At 44.3% G+C, this 24,848-nt stretch overlaps 1 protein-coding gene and 1 long non-coding RNA gene across 6 annotated transcripts in view; one reads left to right on the top strand and one right to left on the bottom strand.

The window, feature by feature from the left end:
• Positions 1-8,923: 8,923 nt before the first annotated feature.
• Positions 8,924-12,911, bottom strand: LOC308190547. The gene is made up of 2 exons (XR_013947313.1): positions 10,739-12,911; positions 8,924-9,682 (listed from the first exon to the last, which is right to left on the bottom strand). It is a non-coding gene; the product is annotated as an uncharacterized lncRNA (long non-coding RNA).
• The window catches only part of PTK2 (protein tyrosine kinase 2), a 203,892-nt gene continuing 191,670 nt past the window's right edge, over positions 12,627-24,848 (top strand). For all 5 annotated transcript variants that reach the window (XM_080582103.1, XM_080582105.1, XM_080582104.1 and 2 more), the window contains exon 1: positions 12,627-12,992. The gene's annotated coding sequence lies outside the window, so the exon portion shown is untranslated. The remainder of the gene's footprint in view (positions 12,993-24,848) is intronic.

Genomic DNA, 24,848 nt, shown 5'->3' with positions numbered 1-24,848 from the left:
AAGAGGTAAATTAATAAAGAGGTATTGTTTTTTTTCTCCCTTCTGGCTTCTGAAATTGATATGCATGGTTCTGAGTATTTATCTAGAAACTTTTAACTATACTTAAGAAAACTGTGAAATGTTTGAGAACCCTGACTTTTTTTTTTTTTAAGCCAGATTTTCTCTACAGCCCAGGTCCCAGTGCAGCCCCCAAAGAGCTGTACCGATACAGCAGCATGAGGCTGGAGTGAAAAGCAAAGGACGAGCATAATTTGAGTATCGCCATTGAAGACTCAGCATCTTAAAACCAAAGCACAAAGGATTCTGTCTATCATCAGGGAAACGACAAGCTTGAGAAGACAGAGGAAGCTCAATTTGTCTGCCACGGTGAATGATCCCTGGCTGCTATGCAAGGAAGTGCAAAGCAGCGATGTGCATGGTTTGTAAAATTCCTTCCTTTATTTATTTATTTTTGAGGGTGTACGTCTTTTTAGGAGGGTGTTGGAGGACTTTATGGGAGAAAGGGAGACAAACCCACAGAACTGTTTGTACGATCCCCAGGGAGTGGTTTTTGGAGCGAACAAACCTAAACACTACAGTTAGTTTTTATTTCAGAAGGAAGCATCTGACCGAATCCCAAGGACAGCTGGGACTGAACCGATGTTTATGCACTGTGGATGCTCAAGGGAGAGGACCCAAAAGTGAATGGGGAGCCGAGCTATTTAGGAGGGTGGAGGCACCTTAAAGGGAAAGAGGGGAACCGGTTGCCAAGAAACTACCTTGGGAAAAAAGCAAACACAAACAACTCCATGGATAAACGTAGGGTGGAGGCTGAAAGGAGGCTTCTGACTCGTGGCTAGCTTACTGTACACCCTAGGACTGGGAAGTTAACTGTTTTGTGGTTGAGTTCGGCCAATTCAGGATGAGGCTCATGCCACAAGGCAGCTGGGGCTGGGGCAGTGCTGACTCACAAGCTTCCTTTCAGACCCAGCCTCCTCTGTAGGATGGTCCTAATCGATGTGGTGCCACCCTTTCCTCAGCACAGGTCCCCAGGTCTGAGTATTTCCCTTTATAGAAATAATAGTAAATATTAAATAACAGCACCGATGTAAAAATAAATAAATAAAATAATAAAACCACATAAAATATGCTTTTGGAATGAAAACATAAGATAAAGGGCTTGCTCCCCAGTTGGGATGGACAGGGCCAGTTCTCACTTCTGTGGCCACGTTATAGGAACGAAGGATTTGATTCAGGTCAAATTAATCACCAAAAAAGGGCTTGATCTCTGTTTGGACCAGGAGTATCATTAGCTCCTTCCTTATTCTGCTCTTCCAAAATACTTACTGCTGGAGGAAAAAGGATGAATCACTGCAAATATTTGGCTGGTTTAGCAGTAGTAAAAGCCTCTCTCCTATAGTAATCTCTTCCTCTGTGGGCTCACTTCAACTTATTTTAGCTCATGAATGAACGTATCAAGCATGTCTCTTGAAATTCAAGAGATAAATACTTTAATTTAGAATGAAAGGGCAAAATAATGAAGGAGTCTTGATCTACATACCTAAAAATAAACATGACCAAGTCTGTTTTTTCAGGGCATCAAATATTCCACAGGTGACTTTCCTGTAATTCTAGTATTTGACGCTACAGCTGCAGTGTAAGAAAGGCAACAGAAGCCAAATGGACTGTGCATCAGTCCTTATTTATTGTCGAAAATAGTCTAGTATTTTTGTTATTTTTACTGAAGGAACATTGTTCGGCACAGCAGCTTAAAATAACACTGCTATTGCTAATGAATTTGTTCTTTTAATTTTTGTTTCCTGTGGAGCATTTCTCAGGCTGAGATTGGAGGCATGCAGGGACTGCATCCATCCACACAAAAACCTGGGCTGCAAACTTTCTTATAGTTTCTGCTAGAAATAAATAGAAAACACTCCAAGTCTTCACCAGCTCTAGAGAAAAGCTATTCTCTCTACTGCAAGGAAATTGCAAATAAAATTTAAATTCCTTAAGTTTTATTGACAAAATTCATATATTTTATCTAAACGTAACATTTCTATTTTTTCCCACAGGCACAATGACACTGCTTTCTGACAGTTCAGTGGTTAAGTGTCTCACTTACCATATCAAAGAAAGCTTCCTAAGATAGTAATTCTGTGTACAAAACATTGAAAGTTACCTTTTTTGTAATAGAAGATATTTCAGGAAGGCTAAAGAATTGTTTTGAAACTTTCCAATTCACAAAGAGGATTCCAGTGGCAAGACTGTAGATCGAAATATTTGATATCAACAACAATCATAAAAAATTGATAAAAATATTTGCTATCAACAAAATATTTCATATCAACAACAATGATATCAACAATTGTAAAATTAATAACTGGTTTTATTAAAATCTGAAGTTTTGTAAAAGAAGAGAAGTAATTTATACCAAAGTCCAGCAGTACTTAAAAGACATGAGCATGTTTTACTGGGTTATGGTAAAAAAAAGCTGCCATCAGTCTTCAGAAAAAAAAAAATAATAATAAAATGACTTTGGAATTAATGTAAAGAATCTGTAAGGTCGGTCCCAGCTATATAAATAACATTGCTAAGTGAAACTGTGTGTGGCTTGGCCAACTGAAAATGGAACTGGAAGCTGGGAACCCTGAAGGGACTTTCAGTAAGTTATTTCTCCTTTTCTATTTATAATTTCTGGATTATAACAATTCCCTACAGTACACGTATGCATTTTGCAGAGCTTCAGCGTTGGTCTGAAGGCCGCTGAAGTCAACTGGAGATTTGCTGCTGATCTTGGGGTTGCCTCCCAGGTGGGAGACGCCAGGCACTGCGCACCTTCACCCCGCACCTGCAGCAGCCGCAGCGTCGCTGTGGCAGACCAGCACGGGGCTGGCACAGCAGATGTGATAGCGCATGGGCTGCCTTTGTACCTTCTGTGGTTTCACCCCTTTGGGTGACTCTGCTTGCGGATCGGGGAGAGGATCCTAAAATATAGGTATTCGTCTCCCTTACTTTTATCTTCTGTAGTCAGCTGATGCTCTAAGCACCCTGGCAGGTCCGTAAAAATTTCATCGGTAAGTTCAGAGCATGATGCAGGTGACTGCAGACATATAATTCAAGGCGAGATGATGCACACTCTCCCCTCCTTTGACTTGATTCGCTCAAAGACACCAACCTTAGAGATGCCTCACTCAGATCAGTTCTGCCGCATCTTTTGGGAAGGCTTTTTGGAAATGTTGCATCCCGCGAAGCAAAGGGCCTGTTTGCTCCCAACGAGGATGGAGAGGGGGGAAATGAAAAAGCTTTGCATGGCTCTGTGCCTTCCGTTATCTGGACGAAATGCTGCAAACAGCCTAATGTTTCTTTGTTTGCCTACCCAGACGTTTCAACCGGTGGCTCTGCAGCTGCTTCAGAGTTTCCGAGCTGGTCACTGCAACACCACGATATGCTCAAGGAGCTCTTTTTTTTCTTACTAAATCATAATAATGACCAAAAGCATAAATATTCCCAAAATATCGTATGTTTCTCAAAAGATTTACACATAACTTAAGGAAAATAATGTTCTCTGCAAATATTAAGATTTTCATTGGCACCTGGCTACAAGCCATGAATTTTATTTCTATTCCTGACCTCAATACCTGTGAGTTTCTGTTTTCAGATGAATTGCAGGGCTCTCCTCACTACGGCAAAGGGGAACCACTAAGTACATCTAAAGACAATTTGTTTTTTAAGCATGAAATCTCTCAAACATCTTAACAGCCTTTATTTTTTCCTACATTCCGGACACGTTCCTGATTTAAATCATAGCAAAAGACAGCACTGGGGGAACTAATAGCAGGAGCTTGAAAAACCTCTACACTTGTGGTACCTGCTTGGTACATAATTAACACCAACAAATAAGAAAGGCCGACAGAGGAGCTGATCTAGCAACATCAAAAGAACACAGTAAGGAAACATTTGCTCCTCCGTTATGCACAACCCCACTCCGTCCCTGGAACTCTAGAAGTTTTTTTTCTAAGCTACAAATAAGAAGGTTGGGAAAACAACAACTGTACATAAAAAGAGAAGAAAGCCTAGCTTCTACACTTGATCTTGAATGTTCAGACAGCTTCATCCTCCTAGCTGTGACACCCAGTGTCTTGCCTAGCTAAGGAATTACTACGCCTAATTTACAGACTGGAACTGGGGGCATCAAAACCCTAAATGACATTAAACCCCACGGGAAGCTGATAGCAGAAAAAAAGCCTAACACTGCACTGCTTGTTCTTCTAACTTGCAAACTCTTTGACATATCCTCTATGTTTATTATGCTGATAAGTAATACTCTTATAAAGTTTATAGTGATATGCAAAAAATATGTTTTTAAATAAATAAGGAGGAATAATCCACAGCTGATTTATGAGACCATTTTCTTTCCTGCATACCAAAACGGCCAGATAACTTTCTAGAGAGGCAGGCGTCCATAAGAAAGATATGTTTGGCTCTTGGAGAAAGAGAAAGCCATAACTGAGTACATTTGCTGTTGTTTTTTGTCTCCTGCTGTTTCTCAAGCAGCCTTTACTTGAAGCAATATTCTGTTTCAAAGCTAGATAGTCACACTTTTAAACTGGTTCAATAAAAATTAAAACTATTACACTCTTTCTGGGGTAGAGTAACATTTTCAAGAACAAATTTCTATTCAAAGATGTATTATAGATGTTTCAGCTGCTGTCAATTTGCCTTTCTATAGCTTCTAGTGACTTGCAACAATGCGAGATTGCCACAAAGAGCAAGAAACTTCATGCAATCTTTCTGCTACAGTAATTGGTTTCAGAATAAAAGAACCTGAGAGAAATATTTGTGTTTTCCAGTGCTTGCCATATCAATCTAAAATGGCACACAACCTGAGGATATAGAAGAACATAACTGTTAAAGAATGTGGTCTATTCTTCAGGAGTTATTGATAAGAGTTGAGTTGGAAGGGACCTACAAAACATGAACTCACTCCTGTGTGTGCCGTAATCAACTCATTTAGTCCTCCAAAGCAAAGCACGCTAATTTAAGTCCAGCCAGAGGTTTTCTCTCTTCCTTTTTTGATGCAATACTTTTCCTACAAAGTGCAGAAACTCAGGTGTAGCATTGAGGTACTCACATACTACGGCACTTCACAGAGCACCTTCAAAACAGGCAGAGATGTTGAGCCTGTGCTGAGAAAACCAGTAGGTAGAACTAAGTGTGTCGGGTGGCAAAAAAGACACTACTGAAAATCTCTCTTCATCGATATACTGCGAGTACATACACTCCAGTGAACGTCAGCCAGCACTGAAGGAATACAGAATAAAATATTTGTGAGTTGGACAATCCTGCAAAGAAAGTATTTTCTGATGCATCACCATCTTGTAAACATATCTGCTATGATAATTAACTCCACATTTTATCTGTCGTAGAGGCTCTGTTCAAAAACTTTGTGCATGAGTGGTACCCTTTCTCTTCAGTATCTTAAATTATAGTAAACTATCAATTTTTAATTAGGCAACTGAAGAGCATGGACCTGAATTCAAGAAAATCACAGTCTTTTTTTTTTAATTCTATTCTTATTTCAGCTTTCAAAGCAGTACAGGATGAAAAAATTAAGAGGAACAACAGAAGCCTTCTACCTAGATATGCTCCTTCAGGCTGACTTAAACTTATGAGGTCATTTATTCAGTGGTTCCCAAATAATGACTTCATTCAGACAGCAGGGACTCCCGCTGCAGCCATCATAGAATAAATTCATGCAGGTCAGCAATATCTTGACCATAACTTAAAGTAATCGTTTTTTAACAAGAGGAAAATGTAATGTAAGGGGATTGTCTCTGAATACAGGATCAGAAGATTTGCCCCAGTCTGTTGTGGAAGTGCAGAGAAAGAAAAAATTTCCATTGCCACAGTTTTAGGGAGGACGGGGAGAACCCTAAAACTCAGAGGAAAGGCATATGGAACAAGCACCAGTCCTGTATACCATTCCAAAAATCCAAACCAAAATGGCATCAAAGTCATCACGATTCTGGGACAGACCACACGATGACTGGTCACATTGCCACAACTCTCAGAAGTCCGTCTACCTACAATTAAAAATCAGGTTGATAACAAAGCTGGAGATACTACAACTGAATAAACAGAGTGGAAAATAAGGGAAGTATTCAAAGACTCAATACTCACAAAAATTCAAAATCATTCACTGAATATGAGACTGGCCAGAATAGACCATCAACATCCAAAAAAAAAAAAAAGTCTTCCTACTTAATGTATTTCCGTGTTCAAAAATAAATCTACAGAAAATTATTCTCAGATGTCTAAAATGTTGTTTAAACAACAACAAGGATTGCAGAAAGGAGAGTGTTTTTTTTTCTTCTTTTTTTTTTTCCTTTTCCCATTTGCTCAAATCCTGAGAAGTAACTAAAAGACCACCATAGGTGTCCAGAAGTCATATTAGCTAATCTTATCAGAAATAGATAAGGCTTAACTGAGTCTTAAAATTAAGGAAGTCAAACTATTCCTCAGCAGCCACCCCTGATTTCCTTCCTGGCTGGACGGCTGTCCCATGGGCCCGGTGTCGCTCTGGCGATCGGGAGGATTAGATCTATACGTTCACATCTGACTGCCAGAAGTGTGCTGAAATTTGCGTTAAGTACAAGAACTCCTTTGATCAAAACATGGCATACATTTTACACATCAAGGGGCTCTACAGGAGAAGCGTAAGCTTACCAAAGCAGCTGCAGGGATTTGGGGAGGAGGGATTTGACAGAGAACAGAGTGATGACATCGCTGTCACAGTTTCTGCAAAAGGCTGACTTGATCTGATTAATAACAAAGAAGCAGGACTGCATGAGGACAAAATAAAAAAAAAAAAAAAGGTGTTTTAAGACCAGTTTGACAACTACAAACATCAGGCTTGTGGGCTGGTTGGAACTGGAAGGCTGTACCTTCACTGGGAAAGCCACCAAGGGCTCTGTGGCTCCGACCCCGAGTATCCCGAAAGCACGCGCTCCTCAGTCCCCCTTCTCTTCCACGTCTGTCTGAGAAAAGCGTGCAACATAGTTAAAGGCATCAAAATGGTAGAAAAATGGTGTTTGTTTGTTTGTTTGTTTGTTTCCCATTGGGAAATCTAGGAAGATTATTATTGTGCTTCTAATTAAGACATTAACATTTGCTTTGGAGGTTGTAGTTAATAACGGCAGCTCGTCAAGAGGGTCCCCCGGCCACTAATTAGTTTTTTCCACACCAAATTTTCAACCTGAATTTTCCCTTCCTATTCCTGTATAGTTAGGTCAATTTCCCTTGGAATTTTCCTTCTTTGGGTTTCTTTATTATTATTATTTTTAGTAAATCAGAAATACTTCTTTTGGTGCCTTTCCATTCAGTTTATAGTCTAGACACTGTCCAGAGATGCCGATATAATGTTTTGCTTATTTTTTTAAATTAAGGGAGAAGCTGAAGATGTTCATTTTGACATTACTAACATTCTGATGCCTTACATTGTGCAAGACAGTCGGTCCAAACCCTAAGGCTGCACATACCACTGTGCCCCTAATTCCTGTAACGCTCATCCTCCACCTGTGTGAAATTATTCACTGGTAAACAAACATAGGACCAGACCCCTCAAGATAATCCATGCCACTGACCCTATTGATAAAAAATGAAAAATCTCACATGAGAAAAACATTGCAGCATCGGGTTTGCAGCAGATTGCAAGTCTAGTAAGATGGGCATTGTCATGTTTCCTATATCTACCTTATAAAAAAGATATCTACTACCTACTTTTATTTAACCAACGTCAGAGTACTGAGTAGACATCTTGTGTATGCAGTTGAAGACTTCTTCATTTAGGGTTGATTCAAAGGATTTTAAAAAGCATCTTTTCCTCCTATGATGAAGGACGTAACTGTGTATTTTGTGAAATATTTAACGTCTTGCCATTTTCTCCTTTTTTCTAAATCCTCCTGCATTTCATTGTCACAGCTTGAATTAGCCCTGCAGTTCAGAGCTACCTGTCTCTCACAAGCCTGATCACTCTGGTTGTTTTAATGAATATTTACCATCCTGCAGTAAAGCTGAAGACGCCTGACTGCAGCTGTGCTCCAAAACACCGGAAAGGACTGGGTCTTTTTAAAGCTATTACCCCAGCTCCATCGTTCAATAAAAGACAATACATGCTACACTATAATGAAGTTTCCTATCTTTTTGTTTATACCAGTGCAGCACAGGTTTAATAACTGCTGTAAATTGAATGAGATAATGGCGTGGACTAGACGAATAATAACATTAGTATTCAACTGAATGCCTTACCTCAATATTAATTGTTCAGTAATGACTTACAGAGGATAGTCTCATTTCCACCTACCAAAAACCTCTGTGGAGACAGAGCTGGCAAGCAAATTATTTTACTTTTCTGTACAAATTTTCAAGATATAGAAGAAAACAATAATCTCAGAAGCCCAAGGTGCAAGTCATATCTCATAAAAGGTCATCTGTGTAAAGATTTAGGCCCATTACCTCAACTCTCCAGTAGTCAGTTGAGAAAAATAGATCCAATCAGAGAGGGATTCATTGTTTTCTCAGTAGGTAGGATGGGCGAACTTCTGAAGTGCCTGTCTTTCTCAAATGCAATTATTAGTTTGGATGAGAACCTAGAGTTAGAGGGGGAAAAAAGGCAGCTACAAAGATTTGAAAACTAATGCCTTATTGTCCATACAGAAACCATGACTATCATCCTACTAATGCGTGATGAATTTCTGCTGAAGCTTTTATTCTGGATTAACTATTTAACTTGTCATTGGATTTAAACTTGAACATATCTCCCCTCTCACTGCTGAGAGCTTCAGTCAACAACTTTTATGGAACTTCCTCTACAATTGAATAAAAATTGCATTCGGTAAGGTGAGAAAGATTTCCCATCAAGTGTTTTATCAAAATAGGCATGTTGCTGAACGCTTCTGTTTTAATAAATTTTTTGCTGATGGACAAAGCAACAAGAAGCCAACAAAAAGTAATCTCACTAGGACATAAAACAAACACTTTTCAGGAATTGGTAGAAGCCATCAATTTGATATTCATGCCTGACAAATATGGTGGCTTTCTACAGCAGGGTTATTACAGCGTTGGTTGATAAGAGAAGAGCAACTGATGTCATCTACCTGGACTTGTGCAAAGCATTCAACACCATCCCACACGATATCCTTGTCTCTAAATTGGAGAGACATGGATTTGATGGACCACTCAGGTAACAAATTGGCTGGGTGGTCACACTCAAAGAGTTGTGGTCAATGGCTCAGTGTCCACGTGGAGATCAGTAATGGGTGGTGTTCCTCAGGGGTCAGTACTGGGACCAGTGTTGTTTAACATCTTTGTAGGCGACATGGATAATGGATTGAGTGTACCCTCGGCAAGTCTGCCGATGACACAGAACCGTGTGATGTGGTCAACACGCTGAAGGGAAGGGATGCCATCCAGAGGGACCTGGGCAGGCCTGAGAGGTTTTGGTTGATGAGAAGTTCAACATGAGCTGGCAATGTGCGCTTGCACATTGTACGTAAGCACCATATCCTTGGCTGCATCAAAAGAAGTGTGGCCAGCAGGTCAAGGGAGGGGATTGTCCCCCTCTACTCTGCTCTCGTTAGACCTCACTTGGAGTACTGCATCTGTAAAATGGGGAGAATTGGTATACTGATGTTTCCCAGAGAATCTGCAGAAGATGAAGTTATAAATACTCAGGAATAGTAATAATTTATTAGAGCATAGATAATAGAGCATTTATTAGTCACAATTTATTACTATTTGTTTGAAAAGCTACCTGAAACAAGAATGTTTATTAAACCTGTGTATCAAAACAATAGGATGTACTATGTGTCATGAGAAGTACGTATTGCTACTATCTTATATGCTAAAGATACAGCCCTGGAGAAGAGCTATTTGCTTTCAGGCCTGTTCAGCCAGTGAACAATGTATGAATGTGGCAACTCAAATACTGTCTCAACTTATCACTGTAAAAAATGGCGATAACAATATCCTCTTCACAAGTTTGTTTGGAGGCTAGTGCACTATGACATCTTTGGATGAAGGCTAAGACAAAAGGAAACAATAATTGGGATCAAATGCTTGGAGGGTCATTTGGTGCAATTCCCTGTTATCACTGGTAAAAATATCATAAAAATTTATGAAGATCCATTTTCCCTTTCCAGTAATGTACCTCCACTCCCTTCCCCGCCTATTACACAAAATATGCTTCTGTTTTTACTCATACATTTCCTTCCATTTTTAATATCCCAGTCCCCAAGAGCATCCAATTTTTCCTGTGTGTTACTGTGAACATCCTCTTTATTGATGTCTCCCAACTTTCTGTCATCAGTAATTTTAATTAGCGCATTTCTACCTTTTTTGGCAAGAGCATCAATAGTGATCCCCAGACCAATAATTATAAAATAACTGAAATCACTCTTCCTTCCTTCCTTCCTTCTTTCATTTCTGCATAGTGGTCCAGCTTCAGCTGAAAGGGTAGAGTGTATCAGCTATCCTGTCTAGCCTACAGCCTGCTGAGCCAAGGATTCCCAGGAGACTGACAGATTCATGTACAAACCTCATGAGCTAAGGAAGCCACTGCATCTCCCATTTTTTTGGCAGCCTATCTAATGGCCCAGCTCTTCTATAAAAGGTTGACAGTAATGCTGCACCTGTGTTTAAAAGTTTCTAGGACTTATTTTTATATGGTGCTCAATGCATTTTTATCGTGTTCAGAGCTTACCTGACAGATTGGCTTCCACAGGGGCTTGGGACATTTCAGTTGGGATTCACCCGATTTGAAGTAGCTATTTACAATCTAAGCATCTATTTGTTTAGCATGGCTCCCTTGTTTCCTTATAGTACCTGGAAAGCTAATCAACCCAGTCAGTGAGGTTTAGAGCATGACTTGTCTTGCCCTAAAGTAAACTACCGATGTTTGATCTGATGAGTCACCCTAAATTCCATTGACTGTATCAACTGGTGCTCCATCGATGACAAAGAAAACCCAGCCAACTAGCTCAGCTGTAGATATACGCTCCCACCGAAGCATCCTACTTCCCATTTCCAGACACAGAGGCAACTTCCACAGAGGTAAGAGCTGGGGAACTGCTCAAGCTGGGTCTGCCTGGGCTGCTCAGGCTCAACTGACACTAAAGGCAAGAGATGTAATAATAAGGATTTTTAAAGTGGCTGCTTCAGACTTCAGTTGTTAAATACACCCAATGGCTGACAAGCATGCAAACACTGTCGCCACGCTTAAGTATTTCCTTGAAAAAAAATATTCTGTCTTGATGCCCTGACAGGGCTACTAAGATGATTAGAGGACTGGAGCACCGTCGTATGAGGACAGGCTGAGAGAACTGGGCCTGGTTAGCCTGGAAAAGAGAAGTCTGAGGGAAAACCTCATCAATGTGTATAAATATCTGAGGGGAGGGTGTCAAGAGGATGGAGCCAGTCACTTTTCAGTTGTGCCCAGTGACAGGACAAGAGGACGAGGTACTCTTAAGTACCCATGCCCAACCATCAGCCAACACTACAAATCCACCATTAAACCATGTCCCTAAGCACCATGTACACACATCCCTTAAATACCTCCAGGGGTGGGGACTCCACCACTTCCCCGTGCAGCCTGTCCCAGTGCCTAACCACCCTTTCTGCGAAGAAATTCTTCCCAATATCAAATCTAAACCTCCTCTGGCATAATCTAAGGCAGTTTCCTTGTGCCCTTTCACTTGTCACCTGAGAAGAGACTGACACCCAGATGGCTACAACCCCCTTTTCAGGTAGCTGTAGAGAGCAATGAGGTTAGGGCTACAAAGATGGTGAAGGGCCTAGAGGCGAAGACGTACGAGGAGCAGCTGAGGTCACTTGGCCTGTTCAGCCTGGAAAAGAGGAGGCTGAAAGGAAGCCTCATCGCAGTGTACAGCTTCCTCATGAGGGGGAGCGGAGGGGCAGGCGCCGATCTATTCTCTCTGGTTACCAGTGATAGGACCTGAGGGAATGGTGTCAAGCTGTGACAGGGGAGGTTCAGGCTGGATATCTTCACGGTTGTCACGCACTGGAACAGGCTCCCCAGGGACGTAGTCACAGCACCAAGCCTGTCAAGAGTTTAAGAAGCGTTTGGACTGTGCCCTTAGTCATATGGTCTGAATTTCTGGGTAGACCTGTGTGGTGCCAGGAGTTGGACCCAATGATGCTTGTAGGTCCCTTTCAACTCGCGACATTCTACGAGGTCTCCCTTCAGCCTCCTTTTCTCCAGGCTAAACCCTGGTTCCCTCAGTTGCTCCTCATGCTATGTTTTCTAGTCCCTTCACCAGCTTCACGCCTTTTCTTTGTACGCTCTCCAGCCACTCAGTATCTTTCTTGTAATAAAACAAACATAGACACAGTGAGAACACCGGCTGAGCGTGGAGAGCTGCCACCGACACTCAGGAGGGAGGACACAGGATTAAACCTTCCTCCTCCCCTACCTCACCCCCTTTTATTCCCTCCCCAAACCCTCTGTGCCCTGTGGGGCCACGAGGAAGCATCGATCCCCCGAAGCCCCCCAAGAGGGGGCTGCCTCCACCTGAGGCCCCGGCGCTTGCGCGGGCGGGGCGAGGCGAGGCTCTCCCCCTCCTGGGGGCGAAGGGAGGCAGCCGGACCCCCTTCCCTTCGCTTCCCTTTCCCTTCCCCTTCCCCTCCCCTCCTTCCCCGCGGCCATGTTAGTGCGGGGAGGGAGAGGGCAGCCGCGCATCCCATGGTGCAGCGCGCCGGGAGGGCGGGGGAGAGGCCTGGGGTGGCCGGGGCAGGGAGGGAGGCTGCGGGCGGGGGGGGGCAGAAGGGAGGAGGCTGCCGCCCGCCCCGCCGCGCAGAGCCACCGAGAGCGGGGCTGGCAGGACGAGTTCACGGCTTCCTCCTCCTCCTCTTCCTCCTCCTCCTCCTCTTCCTCCCCGCCTGCTCGCTCGCCGCCCCTCCTCCGGGCCAGCCGGCCGGAGGCGGCTGCCCGCAGCGCGGTGAGTGCTGGCGGCTGGGGGGGGGGGGGGGGACGCAGACATAAGGGGCCAGGCGGCCTTAACTTACATAACGGGCACTGGGGGGGCCCTGGGGGGGGCGAGGAAGAGGAGGGAGGGGGAGGAAGGAGGAGAGAAACCCCCCTTTTCCCTCCCCTTCTTTCCGCGTAGGGGGCGGCAGCGGCACCCGGGGGGGAGAGCAGTGGGAGGGGAGGCTGCCGTGGGGAGGGGGGGAGAACAGGAGACCCCCCCTGGGGTACCCCTGTCCCCCCTTGGGGCACCGGTACCCATCTGTGGGGCACCCCCACACCCCCTGGGGTACCCCCAGACCCCCAGGGGGACCCACACATCCCCATTCCTTCCCCCCCCCCCCCCCCCCCCCCCCCGGAGCCCATAGCGGGGGGCTGCGGGCGAAGCCGCTTCCCTGCCCCGCTGGGCGGCGCGGGGGGGACGCGGCGTGGAAGGGAGAAAGGGGAAAGGGGGAGAGGTGAGCTGCTGCATCGCCCTTCCCTCCTTCTCCTTCCCTCCTTCTCCTCGTCCCCTGCTCCTTCTCCTCGCCCCCTTCCCTCCCTCCGTCCCCCGGGGCCGGTCCCAGCGGATGCTGCGGGACGCGGGGCCGGGCGGAGCGGGCCGGTCCCTAAAGTAAACAAAGGGGAAGGGAAGGAAAAGAAAGGGAAAAAAGGAAAGGGAGGAGGACGACGAGGGGGGGGTGGTGGTGGCCCCTCGGCCGCCCGGCTCGCCCCTTCCTCCCCGCAAGCCGTGCTGGGGGAGCCCTGGTCGCCTCACGGAGGCTGGGGTGGGAGCGCAGGGGGAGCGGTGGAGGTTTCTTTCTCCTCTGCTTTTTTTGTCTTTTGGGTTTGGGGCTTTTTGTTCCGTGCCTGCGCCCGCTGGAGAGCGGGGTTGGGTACGGGGAGAAGCGGCGGCAGCCCCCCTGGTCCTGCGGGCAGGGGTAGGATTTTGGGGGCAGGGGATAACGGGGAGCACACCCCTCAGCCTGCCTTCGGGTCCGCCACGCGAGTTGCGTCGGAGCCTTTGCGGTGCGTGGAGAAATTTGATTTCTTCCTTTGATTCTTCCCTTTCGTAAACCTGGTTTTACACTACACAGAGCGTTGACTTCTGCAGCTGTAACCGAGTGTCTCTGCTCCATTCCCGGCTCTCCTTTTGGGACGCACGCTGCACAATGCCCGTTCTCATCCGTTCTCCTCCCAAACTTCCTTTACTCAGATGATGCTGTTTTGGAGCGGGGGGTTGTCTTCCTATTTGATTTCCCCCCCCCCCCCCCCTCCTTTCTTCTATTTCTGGCTGAAAGGCTGTGCTTCACTGTGTTGCTTCTGTGTTAGCCGACTTGCCCTCGGTCTCGTCGAAGTGCCCTGAAAGCCGAGCGTGTCCTGCAGGCCCCAGCACCACGGTCAGGCTGCTGCAGCGTCAGCCCGCGGCCCCGTTTTCGGCCGGTTGACGAGAATAATTGCAGTGCTGTACCGCAGGCACCGAACAAAAAAGTTCTCTTGAAAGGAGAAACGCGTGGGGATTCCTATCGAAGTAAATGGGAATAGTGGGATTTAATGCGGTGGCTTAAAAGTGGTGTTGCAGTGCCCCTTAAAAACACAGGTTATTTTAGTCTTTGGTCGTTTAAAACTTCTTTTTTTTTTGTGCTGGGTGGAAAAGTCCCGCATTCCTCGCAGCTAATCTGCCTTTAGCATCTCTGATTTTATTAAACCTGGGTAAGGTCAAGAGCGCAGCTGGACGGGGGCCAGCAAATCCGGTTACGTAGTCATTGAGAACAGCGTGTTATCTTATTGGTGTTGTCCGTGTCCAAAATTCCACCGCTTCCTTTCTCCACCCATCTCCTTTTTTGTTACCTCCAAAATCGGGCTGTTACCCCGCCGCATCCCGGTGCGGGGACGCCTTTGTCCACCCAGTGGGGTTTGCAGGATGAAGAGTACAGCCTTTGGATTTCTTAAAGCAGGGTTTATAGCAGAGAGTCTGTAAAGAACTTGTGTGTGTGTATTTGAGGTTGGAGCTCGTGGAATAAATTCAATGGAGGTAAAATTTGGGGTATTATAGACAAAAAAAAAAAAAAACAACAACAAGGAGGGAGGATGCACTTGCCTAGCTGCTGGAAAACATTTTCTCTCGCAGGACCGTAAACTCTTCTGGCTATTAAAAAAGAGGAAAATGGTACAGAAACTAATCTGCCTTGTGCATTTAAAATCTGCTTTTTATAGATTGATGTTGAGCTCAGATTGATGCTTGTGTTGGTTGACCTGTTATCTTTGGGGAAGGTTGAAGCATATGCATGAAAGGAAGATGGCATCGTGCTTATTTGTCAGAAAACTCAGACCTCTTCAGCTTTGGGTATTATTAAAAGCGTTACGCATGTGGAGGTGACGTAGCATTCAACTGGTAGTGTCAGTACCGGAGTACTTCTCCCAAAAATGAATATTAGAATAGCACTCTCTGTCTCGAGTGTGGAATTGGCTGAAATAGCTTCAAAAAAAACTGGTTTAGATTCTAGATTTTGAGCGTAGTGATGCAACCTCGCTTCAAAGTAGTTGCTCGTTGTGGAAAGGGCTTTTTAAATATAATGGTTTACCGCACTATGACTAACACTTGAAAGGGGGAAACCTTGGTTTTGTGAATTCCACCAAGCTCTCAGATGTGTGGGGGGATGATAGGCACGAAGAGAAGAGGAGGAGTTCGTGGAAATGAAGTAGTGAGCCGGGTGGGTTTGATGGTTCAGCAGATTATCTTCTGTTTTGGATCTATAAACGTGTTTTTTTTTCTGAAGAGGGTAACTCCAGAAGCTGAGCATCTCTGGAAAACAAGAAGTTACTTCGTGCTATTTGCATAGCAAGATGTGTTTTCTCCCCCTCGCAGTCACTGCAGCGCATGGCAGCGCTGCCTGTAGTATGCTACAGCATTCATGATGCTAACAGCCTGTTCCCATCCTTCCTCTGCCCGGGGATTTGTGGAAAAGTCTTTTTCACCACGACAAAGAGCTTTCTGTGCTCTCAAAGTGTAGTTTTGCTGCAACCCCACGTGCTCTATGTTCCTAAATCCCTGTGTATGCATTCACCTGCGGGTTTTTGGCTGGTACCTGCGGTGGTGTTTAAAAAAAAAAGTAATGTTTTGCAGAATACTGGTAATGCGTACATTCAAACGTTGTCTGGTTTTAGTTTTGCATAATTTCTTGTCCTAATTAGAACATCTGTAGCTTTAAACATGATATAGGTTGTTGTATACAGTGCCTTCAAGTTACTGCGTTCTGGATAAATTTCAGTAAATCACTGGAAGGTATTTAAAAACGATACTGGGAATTCATACTTTTTTTTCTTTTATGCTACAACTGCCTCTCTAGAGTGCTAGCAGTGAAATCTGGGGGTTTTATTTGCTTCTTACCAGTAAGCTTAGGATTTTGCATTTCAGGCAGCTTTCAATGGAAATGCAAGCGTGTGACTGATAGCTGCCTCCATCACATGGGGTTCCCAGCCTAAATCTGGGTTCCCTCTCATCCCATGCTAGCGTAGCTCTCATGTTTTGAGCACCACTGCTGGGTAACTTGAAAACGTGGACATATTGACTGAGTTTCTTGAAAAGGTTTTAATTAGAGGCCGGGATTTAATAACTGCAACAAACAAATTCTTGCTGTATCGTTCCGATCTCTTGGATGGAGTGACGGTAGAAATGATGTAAGAACTCTCTAGAGTTTTAAATATATTTATTTAGCACTCGAGCTTCAGTGGTTCTTGCGTCCCTGAATGGTAACTTGTGCGGGATAGTCATTTTGCATTAAAATTGTCTGAAAAAAAGCAGACCTAAATGCATATTAAGGGAAGATTGCAGCTTGTAAATTGCTAGCTATTTCAGGTGAGTCTCTTGATCTGTGTACGGCTGCATTTAGGAACCTCTGATGGCCGGTGTGTTGTACCACAGTACGCAGCCACTGGTTTATGGTGTCTGTCAGAAAGATGGGAAGGTGAAAGAATGAGAAATTCAGCTGAGAGCGTGATAATGGATAGCTGGCTTTAAGTAGCCTTTTAACGGAGAGGAAGAACTGCTGTGGATCCGAGCAAACAGCTTTCTAAAAGCTCCTGTCTTTTCGTGTCAGTGTTCCCTCTTCAGGCAGTGGTTGATGGCTAATCAGATGAACTGCTGAAGACAGTGTTTATTTAGGAACTGAGCGTCTTAAAAAGCTCGGGTTTGTACTGCAGGCTTACATTTTCCTTTTTCCTCTCCCTTTCCTTTGTAAGTTTGTGGTATTTCTACCGTGAAAGCTTCCTAAGGTGGTTTGCTGGTTGCTCAGCATTTAGGGTTCCTGACGCTCTGTGTCTTGCTTCCAGCGTGGCTTTTGAGTAGGTCTTTGTGAATAGAAAGTGATTTTGTATTTTTAAAATAAATAAATAAAAATAAAATGGCTTGGTTTGATTTCCTCCACTTGTATTAAAGCAGCCCCAAGAGACTGTTTTGATTACCCCAGAGGGTCGTGCTGCGAGGTGTGCGAGCTACTAAAACCTGCAAGGGGATGTTTTGGAAGCTTTTTCAGAGGGATGTGCTGGTGGATGGAGGAAGATGACACTGGCGATCACGTATATGGAAGAAATTATATCTGAGCATAGTCAGAGGTGGGATGAGAACCGCTGAAACTCACCTGTCTGGCTGACGGTGCTTGAAATTTGGAGATGCACGAGGAAGAAATACGAGAATAGTCTCTGAAATCTGGTCTGTAAGGTTTGTTAGCAATATCTGCCAAGTAAAAATCAAAATGGAAGAGGTAAATAAAAGCTGGAGGCTTTGTTAGAGACCCTCTCGTCATTCTCTTGTGTCAGCATTAATGGTGGGTACGTCTAAGTCTTCCTCAGATCCGCAGCAGCCCACAGCTGAACTGATTAAAAAAACCTCTCCTGTATCAGATTTCCTTTGTACCCTATGACTTCAGGACTTTTTTTTCACCTCTAACTCTGTGCATTGGGTTACCTGGGTGTCTTTTATTGTGCTCAGCACAGGAAGGGCATGTAGGATGCATTCAAATAGTTGTGCAGATCCCTCCTGCACCGAAGCATTGCTGCTTTTTTCCTTTGGCTGGGAACAGGGACTGGCGAGGTCGGGGCTGTCTTGTTTTGCTGCAGGGCTCCGACTTCATACGGTGTAATACAGGTCAGTTCCGAGCTTTATCCTTAAGATTAATCTCAACCCTTTCCCCCCGTTGGAGCTGTAATTCAACTCATTTTGCAACCCTGGATTAATTTCCTTCCTTTTAATGGGAAGTGCATGAGCAAAAGGTGTGCATCGGTTGTCCAGGAGGCAGCACTGGGAGCTCGCACGTTCTTTGCCCTGCTCTCCCTCTTGGTAAGTTGATCGAGCAGTAGACTTAGAAGCAATAATGTGTACGGGAGCATCCTTGAAGTGCTGCCCGTCTCGTTTCCATCACGGATTGTAGAGGTTGCTGTGATAGAGCCAGAGCTGCTGGGGACGGTGAGGAAGAGGTTGGAGGGCTCTGCTGACTGGTAACTGCTCCTGCTTCCTGCTGCCATCCTGTTATTTTTATTTTTTATTGTTTACCCTCGCATGAAAACGTGCGATTCCTGCTTTTGTTTTAATTTGTTTTGGGGGAGGGGAGCAGGAGCGGACCACGTCAGGCTATTAAATGCCTTTGGAAGGCAGAGATCGTTTTTCTTTTAGTCCCGTTAAAGTTCCTGGGAAGGATTTGAACCAGCAGATGGGGTTTTTGTTTGTTTTGTTTTTGTTTTTCCTTTTTGAGTGTAGGAAGGAGGAGCTCCTGCTCTTTCCTGTCGTCTTGCTGCTCAGATAGCGAATAATTTGATTGCAGGGGAGTAGCAGAAGTCTAATTTAGCAAAAGCTCAAAATGAGCCCAGTGATGTATTTTGTGGATTTGAATGCATCTCTTTAGCCGGGGACCGAGCTTCCTTCCTGACTCTTTCTTAATGCTGCAGAGTGTTTACTGATGTAAGCCGTGGGACGTACAACAGCCAGCAAGGTTCAGCTACACTTCATATTTTATTTCCTGGAGATGCCTCAATAAACAGGTTCAAGATTAGTGCTAACAAATTAGTGAAGTACCGAAGGTACAGTAACAGACTCCGCATAAATCCCCACGTCTGATGATCTTTACAAGAGAATTTCCTCTTAGTGACTTTAGCCAATTTTTAAAATTCTGTGAAATGTAGAGTGAAAGCATATAACCCGCTGCCATTGTCATGTTTTTACATAGGTGTGTTCGTGGTTTCCTTCTTTGTCCCTTTGTGCTCTGGTTTAGAGCACTGGAGTTCGTATCTCCTGTTTTTTTTCTCTAGTAAAAGTTAGTACGTAAAGGGGAAAAATGAAGTTAGCGTTTTAAAGGAGCACAGTTCCTTTTTACTCCTGTTCAGCTAACCAAGCCGTCTCCCCGCTTTTATTTCTGCTGTTTCTAAGACGCTTTTCTTCAGGCAGAAATTCCTTTTGCTTGGGGCTGAATGCTCTCGTGGTCCTTTTATGCCCGCTTTTATTTCAGGTTTTAGCAGTCTCCTTCGTCCTGTTTTTCTGTTTTTCTTCACTGACGCTCTTCTGTAGCAGCAGCTGCTGAAGGCAGGGATATTTCTTCGCAGGGATATTTCTTCGCAGTTGATCTGACGGTCTAGGCAGTGGCATACAGAAGAAATGTCTGCAGCAGGTACCTCCAGAGCTGCTCGAACGTACTCTTTGTAGAGATTTAAACTCGGTACTTGTTGCGTTTTGCTTTAGCCCTTATCTCCCTTTCCTCGTGCCCTCCCCAGGCTAGTTCCAGAACGTGATCGAGGTGTTCTTGTATTCTTGCCAGTGCTTGCTAAGGCTCCTGATAGCACTGGTTTTGCTAACCGCTGGTGGAAGGAGATAGCAAGCACTGATATAACCGCAGTACTGCAAGTCAGGAGGTGAGATTTTTTTTTCTCCGCCTCTTCTCTGGCTTATTTTTTTTTTCTTCTGATGTTGGCTAGACTGATTGAATTTCCGGGCCGTCGTTTGCTCCTGTTTAAAGTAAGGACACTGCTATGCTCAGGCTTCGTCTGCGGGCGTGTAAACTCACGGCGATTCCGAAGTGCTTTCTGTAAGAGGGGCTCGAAGTACCCCTCGCCATGAATTTGGATGAAAGCTGGTCAGTTCGGGTGCTGTTACTGCTAGGCAAGAGCCTTGACGTGGCTGTCTCAATAAATTCACGTTGTTAACCTTTCACAATACCCGACTTGGAACCACCTCGCGCTTTATGTAACAAATAGGAGCAAAAGCAGGTTGATTATATGGGGAAAAAAGCCACAGGTTGGAGGGCTCTAACCTCAAAGCTCCATATTCATCATATGCAAGACTGTTTAATTTCATTGCTTTTTTAAACTGTATTTTTCTATTGCTAGCTTTCAGCCAGGGAACCTTTGCACACTGACTTGTAAGTTTCTGTTGCTCTCAGTAAAGTTTTTTGCAAATATTACAAGTCATAGTTTCTGTTCTTACCCTTCTGTTAACAGCACCGTTAGAGGAACATTGTTAATGGAGAAGTAATTCTAATTTTTATCAGTTCTCACTTTCTACTTCAGGCTTAAGCACCGTGTCCTGGAGACTTCTAGATCCCAGTTGGTTTATGAACCATCTTTTCATTTTCATTTTACTTTATAAAAATCAGGAAGCTGACTGTTTTCTGTACTTGTTTTGGTGCCTCTCTTCCTACTGGGAGTGCACGCTGGATTTTGTTGTTCAAGTGTCCACTTAAAGCGCGCTTTTCAAGTTCTGCAAAAGCTGAGTGCGCGTGGATGTGTGTTAGTTGGTTCTCAGTTTATCACCTTTTTCTTTTTTTGCAAAGACGGACGTGCTCTCCTGTGATGTCTCAAGGGCTGAACACTTGGAATAACCATTCAGCTGAATCCAGTATTGGTGGGATTTAGGGATAATGCTGTGTTCGTTTGGGGCACCGTGCAGCAAGAAAGGGTTTTTCCTCCCTTTTGGATGCTTTCAGTAACTAATCAGATAGCTGAAGTACATGATGTGTAAAAATGGAACAGTAAGGTGTTGATGTTTTCTCTCCTTGTATTCTACAGGTATTCACGTGCATTAGGCTACTACAAGGAAGAAGAAAGTAAGGGCTTGTGGGGGCTCACACGAGAGATTGTTGACTCAAATGGGGGAGGAAAACTTTTAATGCTAAGAATAATAAAGCACTGAAATGGGTTAGGGAGGGGACTCTTGTCGCTGACAGTCTCTAAGGGCAAGTTGGGCACCTGTCAGGAAGGAGATGCTGTTTATCCCTGCCTCAGGAGCAGCAGATGGATGTCAGACACTCGAGTCCTACCCAGCCCTGATTTTGGTGACAATAATAGGTAACGAACATGGGGTTTGTTACTTCCAGGTTTATATTGGTAGTCAATGTAGTTGACAGTAACTCCAGCAACTTGTAGCTTTCTCTGAGCTCTTTAGCAAGTCCTCTCCTGCTACTTTGCAGCTTTGGGGGAGATCTGTTGCAGGCAAAGCGTCTTGTATTTGCTTTGTGCACTGCTGTTCTCACGGCTGTAAAGCTCAGAAGAAGGAAAGAAGATCCTTTGCATAAACGAAATTGTCATGCTTTTCTGTAAATGCAGATGTTACCTGGATATGGCTGGAAAAACAGAACTGCAGGCTGGTTACTGACCCTGAAACAATCAGTTTAGTTTGGTTGTACATTTACAAATTCCAGGAAAGTGCTGCTAAAGCGCATGAGCAAGCAGTAGAGTGCTCTTGGACAATTTCTCTCATTCTTTTTGGTATTGCCCTTCATTTAATGCGTGTGTTTTATTGCATGCTAATAAACTGAATCTTTTTATTTCAGAAAAATAGTCTGGAAACTGAACATTTTCTTTTTTTTATCTCTATCTTTCACTCTTTAATGCGATAGCTTGCATTTTGATGTTGCACCAGTAGGCTTCCTCTTAATTGTAACTTACGTGAATGCGTTTTAAAGCAAGTCAAAATATTTCCCAGCATTTTGTCAAGGAAGGAGTAAGTAACTGCTGAGACTGGGAAACAGAATGAAGTGATCTTTAGTGAAAGCGTGTATGGAGACAAACTGCAATGTGGTCTGCGTGTCTGTCTGTATTTGCTGCAGTAGTTATGGCACATCCTGCGTTTGAGGTGTTCCTCGTGAAAATAAAGAGTAAACTCATTGATCTAAGAGCTTTTTAAACCCCAAGTGGAAATTTAGAGGTGGAAGCTGCGTGAATTAACGCTCTAGTGCTACACCTGAGCTTTCAGGGAGCCTTCAAGCCAAGGAGCAGAGCTAATCGCGTTCCCTTGTGTGATGCAGGACCCGGTGATCTGGCAGGGATTTCAACAATTAAAAGGTGACGTGGAGGCAAGGGGAAGCCTCTTCCTCATCATCTGTATTAAATTCTGTTTAATCAACTTATAAAAGCACCCAGTCATGCTGAATCTTCATTATCAGGGCAATCTAATATTAATTTCTGATTTACATGGCCTTGCTGTTTGTCGTTGCATTTGTAAGCTGTGTGATTTTGGGGTGGGGGAATATCACCTCCAAGGAGGAGGACAGCAGTGCTGCAGTATATTCCATAACGCACACGTACACAAAGTGTTTTGGGTATATTAATTAGTCAATTTTCAGAAAAAATCAATTTCCAGAAGTGAATAGTATTCCTTTTATTTCTATTTTTATGGCACAGATTAAGGATTGATGTTAAGAGAAATCGTGTGGAGGGGTATATGGCATTTGTTTCTTCTGTAGGAATATTCTGACCTGTTTCTTGGTGGCTTTGTGAATATTAGATGGGGTTTATTACTCATATTTCTCAGGTTGTGGAAGGAAACAACACAGTCATTGCCCCTATAAAACTTAGTCGAAGAGTGGAGTTGAAAGGAGGAGAGGGATGTAACGCCAGATGCGCCTCTCTTCCATACCCTGCCTAGGGTTCGTCTCTGTACTTTCTTTATATAAGAAATGTGCTTTAGTTTTCTGGCTATCGTTACCTTGTTCCCCGAAGTTTATTGCCTCCATGAAATAAAGAAATATGCTTGGTTGTTCATGAAGGAGATCAGATGCCGTTCGAAGGAGATGGTGTGTGGCACAGAAGATGAACTCCTCCGATGAGGATTTAAAGTTTACTTGTGGCACGGGCTACAAAGCCTCCATTTATTCAGCCTTAGAAGGGGGTGAGTTCCTTTGTGTATCGGCAGTGCCGCTTGTCTCGTGCTGTTCGGGGCTTCCAGCAGCTGGGTTTGTGCCTTGCTCTGCGTTCAGTGAAAGAGGAGAGGCAGTTTGTAGGACAGGAGTGCAGATCACTGGCTTCATTTTACAACTGAATCAGCTTTTTCTTCCCTTAAAGGCAAACAAAACCTTTCAACTGCTTCATAATCTGCGAAGAGTATTGAGCGCAGGAGCTTCCCTTCCTAGGAAATAAACTTTGGAGTTCTGTAACATATTCATCTTTTTTTTTTGAAGATAAATGGGGATTGCACTGTGGTTCTTCCTCTCGAGTCTTTCAAAGTCTGTTGCAAGAGGAATTTCACTGTAGCTGGAAGGGGGAACAGGAGCATCGGTTGTACTCCAGCAAGCAAAAGGTCAGAGAGCAGAGGGTGAGGGCTGCAGCAAGTTAGGAAAATAAATGCATGTAAAGCCCGTGGTGCTTTGATACCTTCCTCTTAAAGCTATTAAAAGTGAAATAAGGCATGGCCGTGTGGGTTGCTGTGTTGAGATCTGCTGTGGAAAGGCAAGGTGAAAGCAGCGAGTCGCGACAAAGCACTTGAAGGACAGGCAGGAGGAATTGGGGGACCTGGTGGCCACGTGCGTGTGACATCAGTGCTTAAAGCACAGCTCTCACTTGGGGTATGGTAGCTTTTGGGCTGAGGCTGTCGTGCAGCACTGCTGAGTGTTGTTATTATGGTCAGAAGGGAGAGGTTTGGTTCGATGTTAAAGCTTTATCCGCATAGCTGATGCGTGATGGCTCGTAGGGATAAGAGCCGAAAGGAAGTATGGGCTCCTTTGGTTTGTGGCAGCTTTAATGTGCTGGGGTGTGAGTTCCTACTCAAGTTTGCCCTTTATCCCCCAGTTAATGGCTCTGACGAGCTGGCTACGTGCCTGTGCGGAGCTGCTGGTGGAGGGGCTGAGTGGCCGCAGCACCACGTCCTGTGCTGACACGCTTTTGTGTCCAACGAGTCCGCTCCAAATCCTCTTTATGGACTGGATTCTTCTGCCGCCCGAGCCACGAGCAGCACTAAGATCAAGTTAGTGCTTGTACCTTGTACACCAATTACCCTAAAAAAACAAATTCTTTTAGTGCTCCAGGCAGGTCCATTGCCCTTACTGCTCCAGGCGTGGAGGAGCTGTGCATGTACAGCTGTTTGCACAAGGTCCAGGAGAGCATCTGAAAACCCGTATGTACCATATAACTAGCAAGAATAATATCACAAAGCTATGATAACTAAGACTCATCTCTAATAAAAAAAAGACTCATCTCTAATAAAGAATTACTTGTGTCCAGAAATTGGCGTTACTGCTCTTTCCCTGCGTTGGCATAGCTCTTGAAATCTTTCCCATCTGGCGTGATTGTTTGTGGAGCTGTCCTGCAACTTACAGTACTGCCAAACAGCATCATCAGAAACCTGATCTGATTGTTGTAAGGCTATAAATGCTTCACGTATAACGATAAAGATGTTGCACCGTGCCAAAATTTGCTCTGCTGTTGCGGATCAGAGGTGGAAGGGGAGGTAAATCAGTAATGGCTGCTCGGCATTTGTCCATCGTTAGTTTTGTCAGGCTTGGGCTAATGGATCATCGGAAGGTTCAAGGAAGCATAAGGGTTGAGTTCCACACCTAAAAGATGTTTTTAAGATTTTTTTTTTCTTGGATGT

The sequence above is a fragment of the Anser brachyrhynchus genome (genome assembly GCF_964034855.1).
Source record: "Anser brachyrhynchus genome assembly, chromosome: 2".
NCBI lineage: Eukaryota > Metazoa > Chordata > Aves > Anseriformes > Anatidae > Anser > Anser brachyrhynchus.
The sequence above is the reverse complement of the archived record's forward strand: the minus strand, read 5'-3'. Positions and strand labels throughout refer to the sequence as shown.